The sequence below is a fragment of the Barbus barbus genome (assembly GCF_936440315.1).
Source record: "Barbus barbus genome assembly, chromosome: 2".
Lineage (NCBI taxonomy): Eukaryota > Metazoa > Chordata > Actinopteri > Cypriniformes > Cyprinidae > Barbus > Barbus barbus.
Genome location: NC_136730.1, coordinates 5,775,073 through 5,792,961, shown reverse-complemented (window position 1 = coordinate 5,792,961; position 17,889 = coordinate 5,775,073). Strand labels below are relative to the sequence as shown.

The following is a 17,889-nucleotide window of genomic DNA, read 5'->3' as shown; positions in this document are numbered from 1 at the left end:
TTTCTTGATACTGATTTCATTTGCAAATATGATTAAAAGATGAATATGAGACAAAACTACAGAATGTCACATTTTATTATTAGCCGTTTCAACATGTTTTACCAAATTAAAAGAACAGCACTTTTAGAGTTCATCCCACTCATTGATGTGAGCATAAGTATTGGGACAGTTGAACATCAGGCAGATATAAAAGCTATTATTTAGTTGCAGATCCCTTGCACACAATCACAGCAGTGAGTCTGTGACCCATAGACATCACCAGACTCTTGGTCTCATCCTTTGAAATACTTTTCCCAGCCTTTAATGCAGCCAATCCCAATTGTTGCTTGTTTTGGGGAGTTTCTGCCTTTACTCTCCTCTTCAGCTGGTGAAATTCATGTTCAATCAGATTTAAATCTGGAGATTGACTTGGGCAATCTAAGACTTTCCATTTCTTTGCCTTTATAAATGCCTTGACTGAACTGGCAGGCTGTTTTGGGTCATTGTCCTGATGCAATATGATACTGTCATCATACATTAAGTCATCAGTAAAGTTGAGAGGGCCTGTTCCAGAGGCAGTCATGCATGCCCATGCCATGACACCACCTCCACTATGCTTTACAGATGAGGCTGCATGCTTGGGATCATTGCAGTTCCCTTTTTTCCTCCACATTTTTGCTTTCCCATCACTTAGATAAAGGTTCATCTTTGTCTCATCGGTCCATAAACACAGTTCCAAAACTCTTCTGGCTCACCTTTGTGCTTTTTTGCAAACTCTAATCTTGTCTTTCTATTTTTGGTGCTGGTCAGAGGTTTGCATCTTTCTGGAAGTTGTTGGGGATTTTACAGACACGTCTTTTAGAATTCATTTTCACAGCTTTTATGATTTGTCTGTCATCAACTACTGTTGTTTTCTCAGCCGATCAGGTCGTTGTTGGTTGCTGGTGTCGCTGGTGGTTTCCAAACTCTTGATTTCTCCATGCCCTTTGTTTTTGCTATAGCTATAATTTACTTCCTCTTTTCTTTTAGTGAAGTGAAGTGAAGTGACATTCAGCCAAGTATGGTGACCCATACTCGGAATTCGTGCTCTGCATTTAACCCATCCAACGTGCACACACACAGCAGTGAACACACACACACACACACCATGAACATACACCCGGAGTAGTGGGCAGCCATTTTATGCTGCGGCGCCCGGGGAGCAGTTGGGGTTCGGTGCCTTGCTCAAGGGCACCTCAGTCGTGGTATTGAGGGTGGAGAGAGCGCTGTAAATTCACTCCCCCCACCTACAATCCCTGCCGGCCCGAGACTCGAACCCGCAACCTTTTGGATTACAAGGCCGACTCTCTAACCATTAGGCCACAACTTCCCCCCATTTTAGCATCCAAATTGCTTGCTTTTCTCTCAAAGTCAGCTCCCTCATCTTCATCCTGGTTTGTGTGTCATCATCGAATGCAAGATTCAAAATACAGAAGTAATGGATATAACTGACACGACACATTCCCTGCTTTTAATATCTGAAGAATTAATGCAACAGGACACAGCTGATCACTTAGAAAGACCTGTGAGGCAACTGCTCCAATACTTATGCTCACATCAGATAGAGGGATTAAACTCTAAAAGTGCTGAACTTCTTAGCTGGTAAAACATCTATATGTTGAATCACTCAATAATAAAATGTGACATTCTGTAGTTTTGTCTCATATTCATCTTTTAATCATATTTGTAAATGTCTTGACTCCACAGCCAACAGAGCAATTTTGTCTTTACTGTTCCAATACTTATGGAGGGCACTGTATACACTCAAAAGCCACTTTATTAGGCACACCTGTTCAATTGCTTGGTAACACAAATTGCTAATGCATTTAGGCATCTACATGTGGTGAAGACGACTTGCTGAAGTTCAAACCGAGCATCAGAATGGGGAAGAAAGGAGATTTAAGTGACTTTGAACGTGGAATGGTTGTTGGTGCCAGACGGGCTGGTCTGAGTATTTCAGAAACTGCTGATCTACTGGGATAGTGCATCTCTCAGCTATTTCAAAACAATTCACAATATTTACAGTGTGAGAGAGATATAAAAAAAACAAGTGAGGAAAGAAAAAGAAATGCATAAGAAAAGATGAAACATCCTCAGAAAATCACGCAAGAAAGACAATGTCAGCAAAGTGAAAATCATTACAAAATATACAAAATATATACAATATATATATAGGGTTTGAAATTACAATTAGGATTTTCACGTACAACCATCTCTAGGGTTTACAGAGAAGGGTCCGAAAAAGAGAAAATATCCAGTGAGCGGCAGTTGTGTGGACGAAAATGCCTTGTTGATGTCAGAGGTCAGAGGACAATGGGCAGACTGGTTAGAGATGATAGAAAGGCAACAGTAACTCAAATAACCACTTGTTACAACCAAGGTATGCAGAATACCATCTCTGAACGCACAACACGTCGAACCCTGAAGCAGATGGGCTACAGCAGCAGAAGACCACACCGGGTGCCGCTGCTGTCAGCTAAGAACAGGAAACAGAGGCTACAATTCACACAGGCTCACCAAAATTGGACAATAGAAGATTGGAGAAACATTGCCTGGTCTGATGGGTCTCGATTTCTGCTGCGACATTCAGATGGAAGGGTCAGAATTTGGCGTAAAGAACATGAAAGCATGGATCCATCCTGCCTTGTCTCAACGGTTCAGGCTGGTGGTGGTGTAATGGTGTAGGGGATATTTTCTTGGCACACTTTGGGCCCCTTAGTACCAATAGAGGTGAATGCATATCTGTATATGTGTGCGAATGTGTGTGTGTATGTATGTAGAGTTCGTGAATCTGTAGGCCTGGAGATCCACCCGATGGCATTCAAATCAAGTTTGTCTCAGTCCGCAGAATGTGATAGCGACACAGCAAGTTGCCATGGCGACAGCCTTGATCAGGACCCAGACAGAGTCAACAATCAGCAGGTGTCTGTGGAAGGGGGGAGGAACGCAAGAGCGTCTCACTGCAGTGCTCTTCCCTGGGTTGTTTTTCCAACAGCGACCTTGACCGAGGCAGTGCTGGTTGAGGGGAGCCGAAAAGAAGATAAGATTGCGATTGTTTGGTCTTGGGGCGAGTAGCCGCATTCCAATTTTCACGGCTACTCTCTTTGTCCATTCTGGTCTCCAAATCCATCAATTTTCCTTTGCAAAAGCCGTAAGCTTATCCGGGATGGTATCCATATTGCGGTTAATAGTCTCAGTGCTGACCGCTCTGCCCACTGCTTCAATCATGACGGGCAGCCTTGTGAGGCTTTTTGACAGCTGTTCCCGTTTCCTGAATTTTTAGATAACCCAGGGCAAAGCCTGATCCAATCAGCAGAAGACCTGTTATCGGTCTAAAGACTCTCAGATGGATGGACAACATGGACAAACTTTCAGGAGCACAGACCGAACCAGACTGAACACTCAAGCTGCTTTCTTTGATTAATAATAAATGATCCTGACCGCTCCTGTGTGTGTGTGCGCGTGCTTGCATTTACAGGACGTCACACCTTCAGCATGAGTTATCGCTCATAAATCAGGTTATTACAGTCATAAAGCTGGAGATAAAATCTGCTTGGGTTCATAAAGTCTCAATGGATGGCTACTGCAAGCAGAGCTGATGTTCGTAGAGATCAGATGAACTACAAACACAGCTGAGCCCCTGAGGATCGGCCGCTCTGGTGTGCAGCGTCTGCTTGACAATGCATTTCTACTAGGGGTGTAACGATATCACAAACCGAACCGAAAGATCGCGATACACCACCCACGATACGAATCGCGGATCTCTCGTGGCATACCGCGGTACTCTCACGCCCCCTGCTGCCCATTATTGAGGTTAATGGCACTAATCTCTAGCTAGCTATTAATTTAAAATAATTTTTCTTTGCTTACATTTGATTAAATTGTATTAGTAATGACTAATAAGAGCTTTTTAAATTTTGTTCTAAATATTATATTCTAAAGTTACTGTTTTCCAAGTGCATGTCATTTCACGTGACTTGGGAGTGAGCGTCACACTCGGTTGCTAGTATATGCAGGATGGCTGCTTCACATAGTACTGAAATGGCAGATCCCCTGGACACATTTAAGTCTCCTGTGGGGGAACATTTTGGTTTTCCAGTGGAGTACAGGAATGGAATTCGTGTCGTAGTCAAAGCGCACACAATCTGTCGTAACTGTTTCACAAAACTCTCTTATACGACAGGAAACACGTCTAATATGAAAGGGCATCTCCGGAGACATCACCCCAACATTGATATAAGCGGCACACGTAAGAAGCCTCAAAAGCATTTATTTGAAACCGAAATTATTTCTAACATTATAAATATCCTTAAGGTCACTTTTGATCACTTTAATACATCCTTGCTAAATAAAAGTATGAATTTCTTCTTACTGTCCCCAAACGTTTGAACAGTATTGAATGAATGTTGATTTTTCTGACTCTGGACTGGTCTCCAGTGGTCGGTCATTAAAGCTCCTGAAGGCAGAGCGTATGCTGTCACACACAGAGGTCAGAGTCCAGCGCCGTGATCTACAGCTGTTTGTCAAACTCCCTTCAGCTACAGACAACACATGTCATCCATCATCGCAGCCTCTTCTCTGATCACTCTGAGACTCTTCAGAGCACTGGATGAAGCTCTGCACAGGTCTGTGTGACGCTCTCGCTCGCTGTCAGAAGACATCAGAGGAACAGCACAGCAGACGACAGCACAAACTCAACGCAGGATTCGGAGAAAGAAATGCCAAGCTTGTATTTTTGTTTACGCACTCACAAGAAAATTTCTAAATAACACTAAAAAGAGCTGTACAGCTGTCAAAATGGCCTGAACGATGACATCGGGTTTCTAGTGGAGAACATTCAGGTTACGCATTACTGAGGAGATTTAAAAAATAAAAACACAAAACAAATAAGTCAATTAAATGAATTAGTCTATAAGTAAATAAATAAAAAAGTCAAAACAAATAAGTCAAATAAATACATTTGTCAATAAGTAAATGAAGAAAAAAATTCAAATAAATAAATTAGTCAAAGTCAATAAGTAAAAAACAAAACAAATAAATGTCAAAATAAATCATAAATAAGTAAAATAATAATAAATAAAAAAATCAATCAATAAATGGAGCATGCATTACTGATGTGATTTAAAAATAAAGTATGAAAATATGAGTAAGGAAGTAATAAAAAAAAGTAAAAAAAAGTAAATAAGCAAAAATAAATAAAATAATTCAGAAAGTCAATAAAGTAGAAATACGTCAAAAAGTCAATTAAGTAGAAATAAGTCAAAAAGTCAATAAGTAAAAAAAAAAAAAGGCAAACATCTTAGAAGTAAAAATAATAAATAAATCAATAAATGGAGCATGCATTACTGATGTGATTTAAAAATTAAAAATAAAGTATAAAAATATGAATAGTATAATAGATCATTCAAAAAGTCAATAAATAAATTAGAAGTAAATAAGTCAAAAGTCAATAAGTAAATAAATAAATAATAAATAGTCAAATAAACAATATAATAATTCATAATAAATGTATCTATCATCCACCCTTCTCTACATATCTGGAAACAGTACTGCTGATTCTTATTAACCTGTATAAATGTTAGCATTCAATGATTCTATACTTTTTTAAACCGTGAGAAACGTGTGAGAATGAAAATAACCTTTAAGGTATCTGCCAAAAACATACTCCTGCAGAAATATCACAGATCACATGCTAACATTCAGTAAATGAGGTCTAATGAAGCTTCTTAATGTTTCTGCTCACACACATCTGACCTTGACAAGGAGGGCGCGTTTGTAAGTGTACACACACACACACTCCCCAGCGCCTCTCATTACATGACCGGTTTTCCATGACCTTCGGCACAAACACTGCTGCTGGAAGGTGATTGGCTCTTTGTTGTCACACATCTGTCTGTGTTTTCATGGCCAGCGTCTCTGGAGGACCTGTCTGCCCTCGACACACACGGTCACACTCTCGCTTCCTTCACTGACCTCTTCCCATCAAAACTCAAGCCTTTGTTTTGCTCCATTCCTCCAAAAAATAATTGTCCTAATGAATCAATAAATCCTTAGATAAATAAAATATTATAAAACTAAATAAATAATTATAAAACTAAATAAATTACAACAAAGTATTTAAAAAACTAATCTGATATATTATGTTTTAAATAAGTGTAAGGAAAAAATACACAAATAATTTGATTATTTTTTAGAAGAAATGTAAATAATTGATAAAAAATGTGTTGCAATGTGTAAAAATATAAAATACACACACCTCGTCAATAAAGAATAATCGATGTATTGGTTTCATATTTGATCATATTTCATATACATAATTTAACAAAAAAGAAAATATTTAAAAAATCTGATATATTTTTAAGAAGTTACATACACACGTGTGTAGAAAATATAAAATTTTAATTTGATATATTAATATATATTGATACATTTCTGACATTAATAATTAATGTATTTTATGTCTGTGTGTATTGTATCAATTTTATATTTCATATACATAATGTTTAGCATAAAAGCTTTTAAGAATCTGATATATTTTTTAAATGTTACATTTCCTTCGGGTTTTCTCGCGCTGCGCTTCAGTGTTTGCTAACAGTAATAATGCTGGGTTTGTGTAATGGACATGACCTGAAATCAGAAATTACACAGGCTTCCTCACCACCGACTAATCAACTCAACATTCACACAACCTCCTGACTGCTTCATCCAGCAAACACACAGAGAGCCGATTAATCGCCGCCAGGGTGTGATTTCCTACTAAACTCACATTATAGCGCATCACAGTAACAGGCGCCCGTTTCTCTGCTCCGATCCAGACACAATTAAACGCTAAAAGCAAACAAACTGGATAAAGCCCAATCCATTAATCAGCCCGGCGCAGATGTCCTGAAGCGCTGATCCAAACAGCCCTGCGCTTTGACAGCCGTCCAGAATCACACAGAGCGAGCGATTTCAATTCATTCCTATGGAAGCTGAGTGTAAACACTCAGGCGGTGCATTATGGGATTGAAAGCAGCGTGGAGAAAGTGCAGCCGAGAGCGTCAGAAAGGTTGAGCATTCCTCGACTTTTGCAAATATTGAGTGAAAAACAAAGGGCGACAACCAATCGCTGTGAAAAGCAGGCAAGGCTAGATTTAGCCGTATGTTTCCGAGTGTTGGCTGAACGGAGCTGAGAAAATGCACTTTGCATGCTTTCATTATATGTGACCCTGGACCACAAAACCAGTCATAAGGATCAATTTTTGAATCATGAATGCTGAATAAATAAGCTTTCCATTGATGTATGGTTTGTTCGGATCGGACAATACTAGAGTTAGGACCATCCGATCCTCACAAACACTTCATCAACAGCTCTGAGCGCTCGCCCACGGCGCGCCATTTAACCCCGACCCACTCACATCCTGAACTAGCAGAAATATCTGCGTTTCCACGAGCCATTTGGTGTTTACACAAACGCTTCCTGCCTGCCGAAATCACTCAGATGTTCCCGGCTGAACCGGAGCGGCGCCCTGAGAAATTCACACCAAACACCCGATCCCCGTGAGGTCCCGGGGAGCCTCTCGCGAGTACAAATTACTGACAAATAACGGGGCACAGTGTGTGCTAACGCCAGGGTTTGGGAGCAGCTAACCAGAACTAGCAACTCTAGTAGCGTTTCCCAGCAGCGTCACAGACCTTCAGCTGTTTAGAGTGAGGCTTGTACTGTCACAAACCACTGTTTGTGCCTGGTGACAAAACACGTCACTGCCTTACAACTATACTACAAACTCGTCGGGGTGGTGATGGCGCAGTGGATAAGACACATGCCTTTGGTGTGAGAGACCCGGGTTCGAATCCACTGTGAGACACCAATGTGTCCCTGAGCAAGACACTTAACCCCTAGTTGCTCCAGAGGCGTGCGACCTCTGACATATATAGCAATTGTAAGTCGCTTTGGATAAAAGCGTCAGCTAAATGAATAAATGTAAATGTAAATGTAAACTCATGCAATATTACATAATAATATCATATTTATTAAAAGAATTGTATACAATATGAAATGCTTTTGTGCATCAATTTTAACTTTATAAATGCTGGTGTTTTATTGTGATCGTGCCAGCCAAACAACAACAACAACTATTATTATTATTATTATATAATTAGTTCAATTGTAAGTTACATTAAATAATAATCAAAACAATTTCATGAAATATAATTAGTTAAAATATAAATGGTGCTGTTTTTTGTGTATGTGCCAGACAAATATGTTTTGAAAATTAATAATAGCAGTAGTAATAATAAATAATAATATAATAAGTCAAAGCATTATTATAATCCTTATTACATTGTTATATAAAATATAATTAGTCATTAAATTATAAGTTACATTACATAATATTAAACAAATCATAACCAAAACTTTTGATAAAATATAATTAGTTAAATACTGCTGTGCATCATTTTTGTTTAACAATATAAATGATGATTTGTGTTTTGTTATTGTATCTTAATGCCAGATAAATAATATCAAAACAATGACTTATAACATATAAAGTGAAATGTGTCTTGTATCTTGAAAAGCAGTCGTTGTCCTCCGCGCTGAGGTTCTTATGAAGTTAGGAAATGACTGGAGGAAGGAAATGGAGCTGTCAGAATCACGACAGACTGCCTCTGCACTTCCCTTTCATCCTCTTTCACTTCCTGTTCTGTTCTCCTCACACACAGACCAGAACATGTCACCCATCATGCACACGTTCATCTGCGGCGATAAACCAGCGCCTGTCCAATTCACATCTCAACACAAGACTCAGAGAGTATGTTACAAATATGGCTCATAAATCTGATTTAGGACCAATGCGATTTATTGGGGATTGTGAAAAGGCAAACTCTGTCTCTACAAGACAAACTGATGCAATATTAAATAATTTGATAATATTTATTATGATAATTTTATACAGTATGATTAGGTATATATATATATTCACTGTTCAAACAACCAATCAGCTTGCTCCGACAGACTGCAGGCAGCCAATCGCGTGGCTTCCCTGAGATCTCAGAGGACTATTCAGTTCATCATGAGTTGGAGACACAAATCATCTCCTGTTGTCTTCTAAACGAGAAGAGCTCGTTAAAGATGAACAGGTGAAGCCTCATATCAAGCGCGAGCTGTCAGCATTGTTATGTGTGTGTGTTATGCATGCAGATATAATATAAACCATAACTGACTGAGCATAGAGAAGCTTTATTCCTCATCAGCCTCACAGATGAGAAAGTGTGTGTGTGTGTGTGTGTGTGTGATTAGTATGCAGGTCACATACTCGCACAGACACAGAGAAACTGCAGCAACAGAAACCACCGCCGATGCTACACACACACACACACACACACACGTATGCTGGGACTTTCCATTGAGTTTTGTTTTTATGCTGAGCTAATGATAGTTTCTCTCCTCTAATCCCACACCTACATCAAACCTTTATTGTATTCATATCAGCTTTCAAGTCGTCTAAGACTGTTGGCTGATCTCTACCACACACACACACACAGAGCGCTGATTAGAAACGAGAGCAGATGTGATTAGCATGGACTCATTCAGCTTCTCCAGACGGAGTCTGTTGTGTCCTGAAGAGTCAAAACAAAGCTAACGTTCAGGCAAAGATGCATCAATGCACCACAGTCTGACAACAAAAATACCCAATGCATTGATTCCAGAATTTAATAAATCAGCTAATTACTAAAAATGACCCATTGTGTAACAGAGATCATCCCAGATTATACACAGCATGCTGACCACGAGAGACTTGGTGAAAATCAGACAAACTGTCTAGGATGAGTTCGAAAAAGTTGTTTTAATTAGAAACGGACAACAACCAATTTGTTTGTCAATCTAAAATCGAGGGCATAATAAAATGGAGTCGGATTTGAATTGAACTGAAATGAAAGAACTGTGCACACGAACACGCAGGAAACCTTCAGCCACCATTGGATACCTCCATTGGGCCAATCACATGGACCTTACAAATACACTGTAAATGTTGCCATGTTTTATGTTCACATAATGAAAGTCAGTGGGCTTTGGTGTTGTTTGGGCTCTGATGCCCTTCAAAATATCTTTTGTGTTCCGCAAAAGAAAGCCATGCAGGTTTGAAATGACATTAAAATAAGTAAATGATGACAGGATTTTCATTTTTGGGTGATTGGCCCCTTTAAGGTATTGATTTAGGATCAATATGAAGGTACTGGTGTCACAGCAAAGAGAAAATTGTGTTACTGAGGCTGAGCCAAACCCATTGTGTGTGTGTGTGTGTGTGTGTGTGAGAGAGAGATCCAATTTATTTTTTTAATACAGAGCGAATTGATCCAGCTCCCTCTCATTAGCACTTTAGCTCTGAGCTGGTGTCTCAACACACACACACACACACACACACACACACACACACACACACACAGAGATGTGTTAAACTGCAGTAAATCACTGATGATCACCATCACTGAATCTATCACTCCAGGACGAGGAGACTCGTGATGTCAAACAAGGGATTTTCACGTCTGAGAGATCAATCCTGCTGCACAAACTGCACCTGAACACTAGTTTCCCATGAGTCATTTCTCAGGTAGAAAATCTTTCGACATTTAACACACATTCCTGGTGTTACTGAGCATGATTCATCACAGCAAGATATGCTGAAGAACAATTCTTATTCCTGAAGACGTCAGGTAGATCGGACTAAAAATATGGGGTTTTTTGTTGCTGTTATTGTTTTTTTAAATGATTAAAACATGAAAAGATATTGCTACAACACTAAAAATACATAATAATTATAGATAATATAAAATACAGCTTTTTAGTATTATATATTATTTTTATGTATAATATGTATTTTCCTGAAATGTATCTACAGTATTCCAAAGAAATACACATCTCTTATATTTACAAATACATAATAATCAGTATATTATACTGATTTCTGAAGGATCATGTGACACTGAAGACTGGAGTAATGATGCTGAAAATTCAGCTTTGCTCACATAAATAAATTATATTTTAACATATATTAAAATATAAAACCATTATTTAAAATTGCAATAATATTTCACAATTTTACTGTATTTTCTATATTTTGATCAAATAAATGCAGCCTTGATGAGCATGAGAAACTCCTTTAAAAACATAAAAAATCTTACTGATCCCAAACTTATCTATTTACATATATCCCAACTTGCATATGTAAACTTTGAAAAGTAATATTTAGAATACAAAAACCTGCATTCATATTATAAAATAAATAATAGAATAAAGTCAACAGCAATATTTAAACATCAGCAGATTTCATCAGGCAGTAAACAGGATGTGATGTCACGGAAGATTACGTTTCTAATGAATCTGTCACTCATTTTGCCACTTCCTCTTCCTGTCGGCTCGTACCATCTCTCTGTGTCATGTCATGTGCTGACAGGCTGATCGGAGAATATCCTACAACATCTGATCATCTGCACAAACATCAACATCCAATTCACACTAAACACCAGGCAGAATCCCTCCGACTGAGAATTTACATTACAGCAGATGAGACTGCATTGTGAAGTCTGGACCCTCATCAGTTAGCGCTTCAAGCGTGTCTAAATGTCTGCGATTGACGTGTCTGCGATGGGTTCAGGTGAAGGTGAACGAAGAGCTCGGCTGATTGGACCAGAATCACTCTAGAGTGTGTGTGTGTGTGTGTGTGTGTTTGAGCCCCATGGGAACAATCAAATGATCCTGCAATTTAGTAGTCATGCTGTGAAGACAATAGGCCTTCAGTCGACTCCTGTGGAGAACAGAGTGTGTGTGTGTGTGAGAGAGAGAGAGAGAGAGAGACTCTCTCTGTTTACGTTCTTTGCGCATGAAAATCAATATGCTGTTGATGCAGATCATTTCTTAGAGCTTTAATTTATTTATGTGTGTGTTTCAGTGGTTAAAGCAAGCAGACCTGGGCATGAAACTCATCTCTCTTCATTTGAGGTGTGCTATTACTTTCCAAAGCCATCAGGATTATGATTTCCAAATCCCACAGATTTAGATTGAAGGAAAGGTGCAAATCTAGAGACCAGAATACCACAAAGAACTGAGGGTAAAGGGGTTTTCCTCACCTGATGTGACCACTCAAAACACCTGAGGCTGCCTGGCGGACATCTCGGCATGGATGAAAGAACATCACCTACAGCTCAACCTGGCAAAGACGGAGCTTCTTGTCTTCCCTGCCACTCCGACTCTACAGCATGACTTCACGATTCAGTTAGGTTCATCAATGATTACCCCATCAACTTCGGTCAGAAATCTTGGTGTAATCTTTGATGACCAGCTGACCTTCAAAGAGCACATTGCAAAGACTGCTCGATCCTGCAGGTTTGCACTACACAACATCAGAAATATCAGGCCCTTTCTGACAAAGCATGCTGCGCAACTTCTTGTCCAGGCCCTTGTTGTTTCTAGACTGGACTACTGCAATGCTCTTCTGGCTGGTCTGCCATCAAACGCAATCAAACCTCTACAAATGATTCAGAATGCAGCGGCACGACTGATCTTCAATGAGCCCAAAAGAGCGCATGTTACACCTCTCTTCATCTCCTTGCACTGGCTACCAGTGGCAGCTCGCATCAAGTTCAAGACACTGATGCTTGCGTACAGAACGACCACAGACTCAGCACCCTCCTACTTCCACTCACTATTACGAACCTACATCCCCTCCAGAAGTCTGAGATCTGCTAGTGAGCGACGCCTTGTGGTACCATCACAGAGAGGCTCAAAATCACTCTCCAGGACATTCTCGTTCCCCATTCCTGGCTGGTGGAATAATCTTCCCACCCCTATCCGGAACGCCGGATCCCTGGCAATCTTCAAGCAACAACTGAAAACTCATCTCTTTCGGCACTACTTGACTTCATCCTAAACTCAAAAAAAAATGACTAAATGTAAATGTGTTTATATATCTTAATGTATAGCTTATTCATATCCATTTGTAATTATGTTAATAGTTTTTGCTCATAGTGTACATACATTTACTGCATAATCCATCTGTATAGTATGTTCATATCACCCATCTGTATATCATACTGATAGTATTTAAATATTTGTAAATTATGTCCATAGTACTGCCTTATCTGTATATTCTGTATTGTAGACACTGTATATCCTGTACCTCTGCTTATTGCACTTCTGGTTAGATGCTAACTGCATTTCGTTGCCTTGTACCTTACATGTGCAATGACAATAAAGTTGAATCTAATCTAATCTAACTCAAATAATATTAATTTAAAGGGCTGCAACTCATGTGTGTGCTCATAGCAAAGAAAAATCATATCAAATCAAATATCAAATATAACATATAGTTAGCAAATGGAGAGTCTGCTGTTTGTTTCTCCTGAAACTAAATATAGCAGTAATCTCAAAAGTCTCTTCTCAACGGCTTCAGAAGACATCACAGAGTCTCAAACTGGGCTCAGACTTACTCAAACACCAAAGTCTGCAATCAAAACATCTCAATATGAACCCAACACTTCTCGTCAAATCATCTGAGCTGCTCCACATGTGGCTCCATACTCTTACTGAATGTCAATTACTGGCAGATTTGGGTCTATTTTTATTTATACTTCTAAGAAATTGTAGGAGAAACGTCTGAGATCAAGCTGATGCTCATCTACACGAGTGAAGTGTGCTGAGCTCTGAACGACACTCCCCCGTGTTTCACAACCGCATACTTCACTCCGCCACAGAAAAACACACACGCACACACACACACACACAGATGCATGCAGCTACATACCACAACTTATGCACCAGCGCTCAGGTCTCCTACGCAGTCTCTTATTGTAACAAACAGTGCTGCTCTGAATTTGGGCCAGTAGGATTTTTATAATATCACAAAGTAAAGGCATTTATAATATGATTACAAAGGTTTCTATATTACATAAATGCTATATTCATTAAAGAAAACATTCAATCAACTGTTTTAAACACTGATAATAATCAGAAACACTTAAGCCTGTAAGGATCATGTGACGCTGAAGACTGGAGTAAAGATGCTGAAAATTCAGCTTTGATCACAGGAATAAATTACATTTTACATTATATTCACATAGAAAGAAGTTATTTTGAATTGCAATAATATTTCACAATTGTACTGGTTTGACTATTTTTCATTAAATAAATGCAGCCCTGGTGAACTTTAAGGAAGACAAATGATGCTGAAGTCATGTTTTTCCAGAGCTGTAAACATGGAAATGACTATTTTAATTTGTGCATTTTTAAAATAGAAAATGTCAACATGAAATCGAAATGCATTGATTTAAATATTGCTTTATTGACTTAAAAAAATAAAAAATCTTACCAACCCTAAACTTTTGAATAGTAGAGATTATTACTATTATATTTCAGTGTACTTTTGCTCCACTTACGCCATTTAAAAAAAACTAAAAAAAAATAAATGTAAATGAAAATAACTGAAAATACAAAATAAAAGCTCATTAGTATATAGATAATCGAATCCTAATATATGACGGAGCACAAAAGCAGTCATAAGTAGCACAGTTATATTTGTAGCAAGAGCCAAAAATACATTGCATGGGTCAAAATGATCAAATTTTCTTTTATGCCAAAAATCATTCGGATATTAAGTAAAGATCATGTTCCATGAAGATATTTTGTAAATTTCCTACCGTAAATATATCAAAAGTTAATTTTTGATTAGTAATATGCATTGCTAAGAACTTCATTTGGACAAAGGCGATTTTCTCAGTATTTAGATTTTTTTTGCACCCTCAGATTCCAGATTTTCATATAGTTGTATCTCGGTCAAATATTGTCCTATCCTAACAAACCACACATCAATTTCATATGGTGTATAAATCTCAGTTTTGAAAAATTGACCCTTGTTTTGTGGTCCAGGGTCACATATAACACTGAGAGAACCTGACTAATGTCACTGCAGTGCCGACACAGTACATCAACACTACAAAAGAACAACATGAACACGAGTACAAAACCTCACAATTGTAAAACAAATCAAATCTTCAAGCTGTATACTTGGAGTCGGCAGCTCGTGGAGAACGGTGAAAGCGTGATGAGAGTGTGTGAGTGCCGTCCCGGGGGAAAAAACACCCGCCATCTGCGCGTTTAACGCAATCTCACCGCCACCATTGCCATGACGACGCGATAATCTGTTCATTAGCACATAATTGACGACGACTCAAATCAAACCCCAAATAACCTAAACTGAAGAGACAACCATACTGCAGCCATCAGGAGGAGCTCACTACGTCTGCAATGCAGCCGAGAGCAAAACAACATCACAGACAACTCCACACGATTACCATTTCAGCATATTTACAACAGAAAAGTCAACATAAAACTTAAATATAATCGCCTTAACAACGCCTTGTCTAGAAACTTAACCAGACACAGTTTGAAAGTTCACTGAAGTTAAATGAAGGCCCTGCTAGTTTTGTTTCTAAGGTGCTTTTGGGTGTTTAGGGCATTGCTCGGAGGTTTCTAGGATTTTCTATGAGGTTGATAGGATATGAAAGGACAAACAGATGGAATATAATAACAGCAAGCATAACGCATTCACATAATCAGTTCAAATGCACTGGGTTTGTCCGCAGGTAAAGAAACGTGTTACTTAGTGAAATCTGAAGCATGGTCAATGTGAACAGGTTGACAGATGATAAGAGATCCCAGGCGGTCTCCATGACGACACCTGCTCCTGTTCTTGCCTGTTCTGGCAGAGTTTAATTCATGTGCAGATGCCAAGATGAGACGCACCTTAAACACACACACACACACACACACACAGGTGATCTGCACTGATGCAATCACGGGAAAATACACTATTTACAGTACTTTAAAAAAAAAAAGTATTCTATGTTTTTTGCTACAATTTTCATTTATTCATTCTTTCCTCTTGTTTTTAATGGGGTTTTCTATGAAAGATGTTGAAACTGGATGCACACACAAGCGCACACACACACACACACACACAAACACACCCTCTCTCTATGAATGTGATAAACATAGTCCGTTCTGTAACGTATAAAAATTTATGTTGTACTAAAAATCTTTCTTTTTAGGAACTGAAATAAAAAAAAGCTAACCTTAAAAAAACTTGGAAATTAAACAACTGAAATAAATAAGTTTAAATACTAAAAGTAATACAACTAAAGTTAAAAACAAAGCTATATAGAAATCTAAAAAAAATTAAAATAATAATAATAATAAAAATGTTAAAAACCACACAACAAAATTACTTAAACTTAAACTAAACTTAAAATGAAAACATAAATTATAATAAGTTTAAGTATTAAAATGACTAAAATTAAAATGAAAATAAAAAATATTAATATAATAAAAATTAATATTAAAATATTAAATAAAATATTAAATAAACAGCAATTAAAAACATTCATCCATACTTAATCTGCTGAAAGTGAATGTACACGTGATAGATGCTGTTTGTTCAGTGACATGTAAAAAATACACAGTCATACATGAATAAACAAACCAACGTAAAGATCCAGAGGAATGAGGACACTGTACACACACGAACAAGTACACACACACACACACACACACACACACACACACACACACAAGCTATAATGAAAGAGGAAAGTAGCTGATCAAACACAAGCACACAGGGGCTCAGCTGACGTGTGGCTCGTCAGGTTCTTAACGGACGCTGGACAATAGAGCCGCAGCCTTCACCGTCCTGACAGACTCTCGCTCCTCCGTAATAACCCCATCTCGTCTCAGCAGTGCTTGCGGCGAGGACGAGTCTGTTCCTTCACGTCCTCCACGTTGATCCGCTCACGAGTCCAGCTCATCTCCCCAGACATGCTAACAACCCCCCAGGCGGTGTGCAGATCACACAGACACAGACACACCCCATTCCTGCTCATAATTTGAGTTGAATTACTGAAATAAATGAACTTTTCCATGACATTCTAATTTATTGAGATGCACCAGTACTTCACAGAATTACTGAATTTCACAGGAAAGACTTGTTTATTTTTTATAAATTAATAATTGACTAAAGAAATACAGCGGGAGCGAGTATGAGAAGTATTCAGAGACACGGGCTGTGTGTGCGGTCTTCTGAATTAGCAAACATGCAGTATATATATGTGTTTTCTTTAGTTTTAATTTGCCTAACTTTCGATCTGACCTAGAGCAGTGCTGATCGGGGAGAGCGGAGATGTGCTCACTCTATTGGTTAGTAAGACTGTCACTCAAGGCTGGCAGTTGTGCATATGCTCTGGATCAGAGCAATATCGTGTCCACATCGCAGGCTTTGCGATTAGCAAATCGCAACACCTCAAATCGTGATTGCAATTCGATTTCGATTAATCGCACAGCCCTACCAAGTAGTTCTCTCTTCAAAAAGTTAGCAGGCAGCGGGGGACATCACAGGGTTATCCGTTGTGCCAGAGGAATGGCAATCTGCTTGCCGCACGAGGCAGCATCACGTAATGCTTGCAGATGCGCCTGTATATTAATCGGCCTAATTTGCAGAACAATCGGGCGATGCCACTTAATAAAAAAAAATGCCAAAAATCGGCCGATTAATCGGTCGACCTCTATTCTGCATCATTTAATTTGTAAAGTACATTTATAAAGTCCAACTTCAAATATACTTCATGATAGTGTTTTTGCAATTAATTGAATTTGTTTTAGTAAATAACAAATCTATTGTCTAGACAGGAATGAGATTTACAGCAAATTACAGTAAAAGAGCATGATTGTCAAGATATTCATTTCAGAAGATAAACATATTAGTAGTATTAGGGGTCTTTAATATAGGTTTTGTATTCCTATAAAAATAAAACACATTAATTAAAAAAAAAGGGAAACATTTAATT

General features: G+C 38.4%; 1 protein-coding gene across 2 annotated transcripts in view; it reads right to left on the bottom strand.

Moving 5' to 3' along the window:
• LOC306888687 (phosphofurin acidic cluster sorting protein 1-like) overlaps window positions 1–17,889 on the bottom strand; it is a 52,643-nt gene that overhangs the window by 22,995 nt on the left and 11,759 nt on the right. The window lies entirely within an intron of this gene.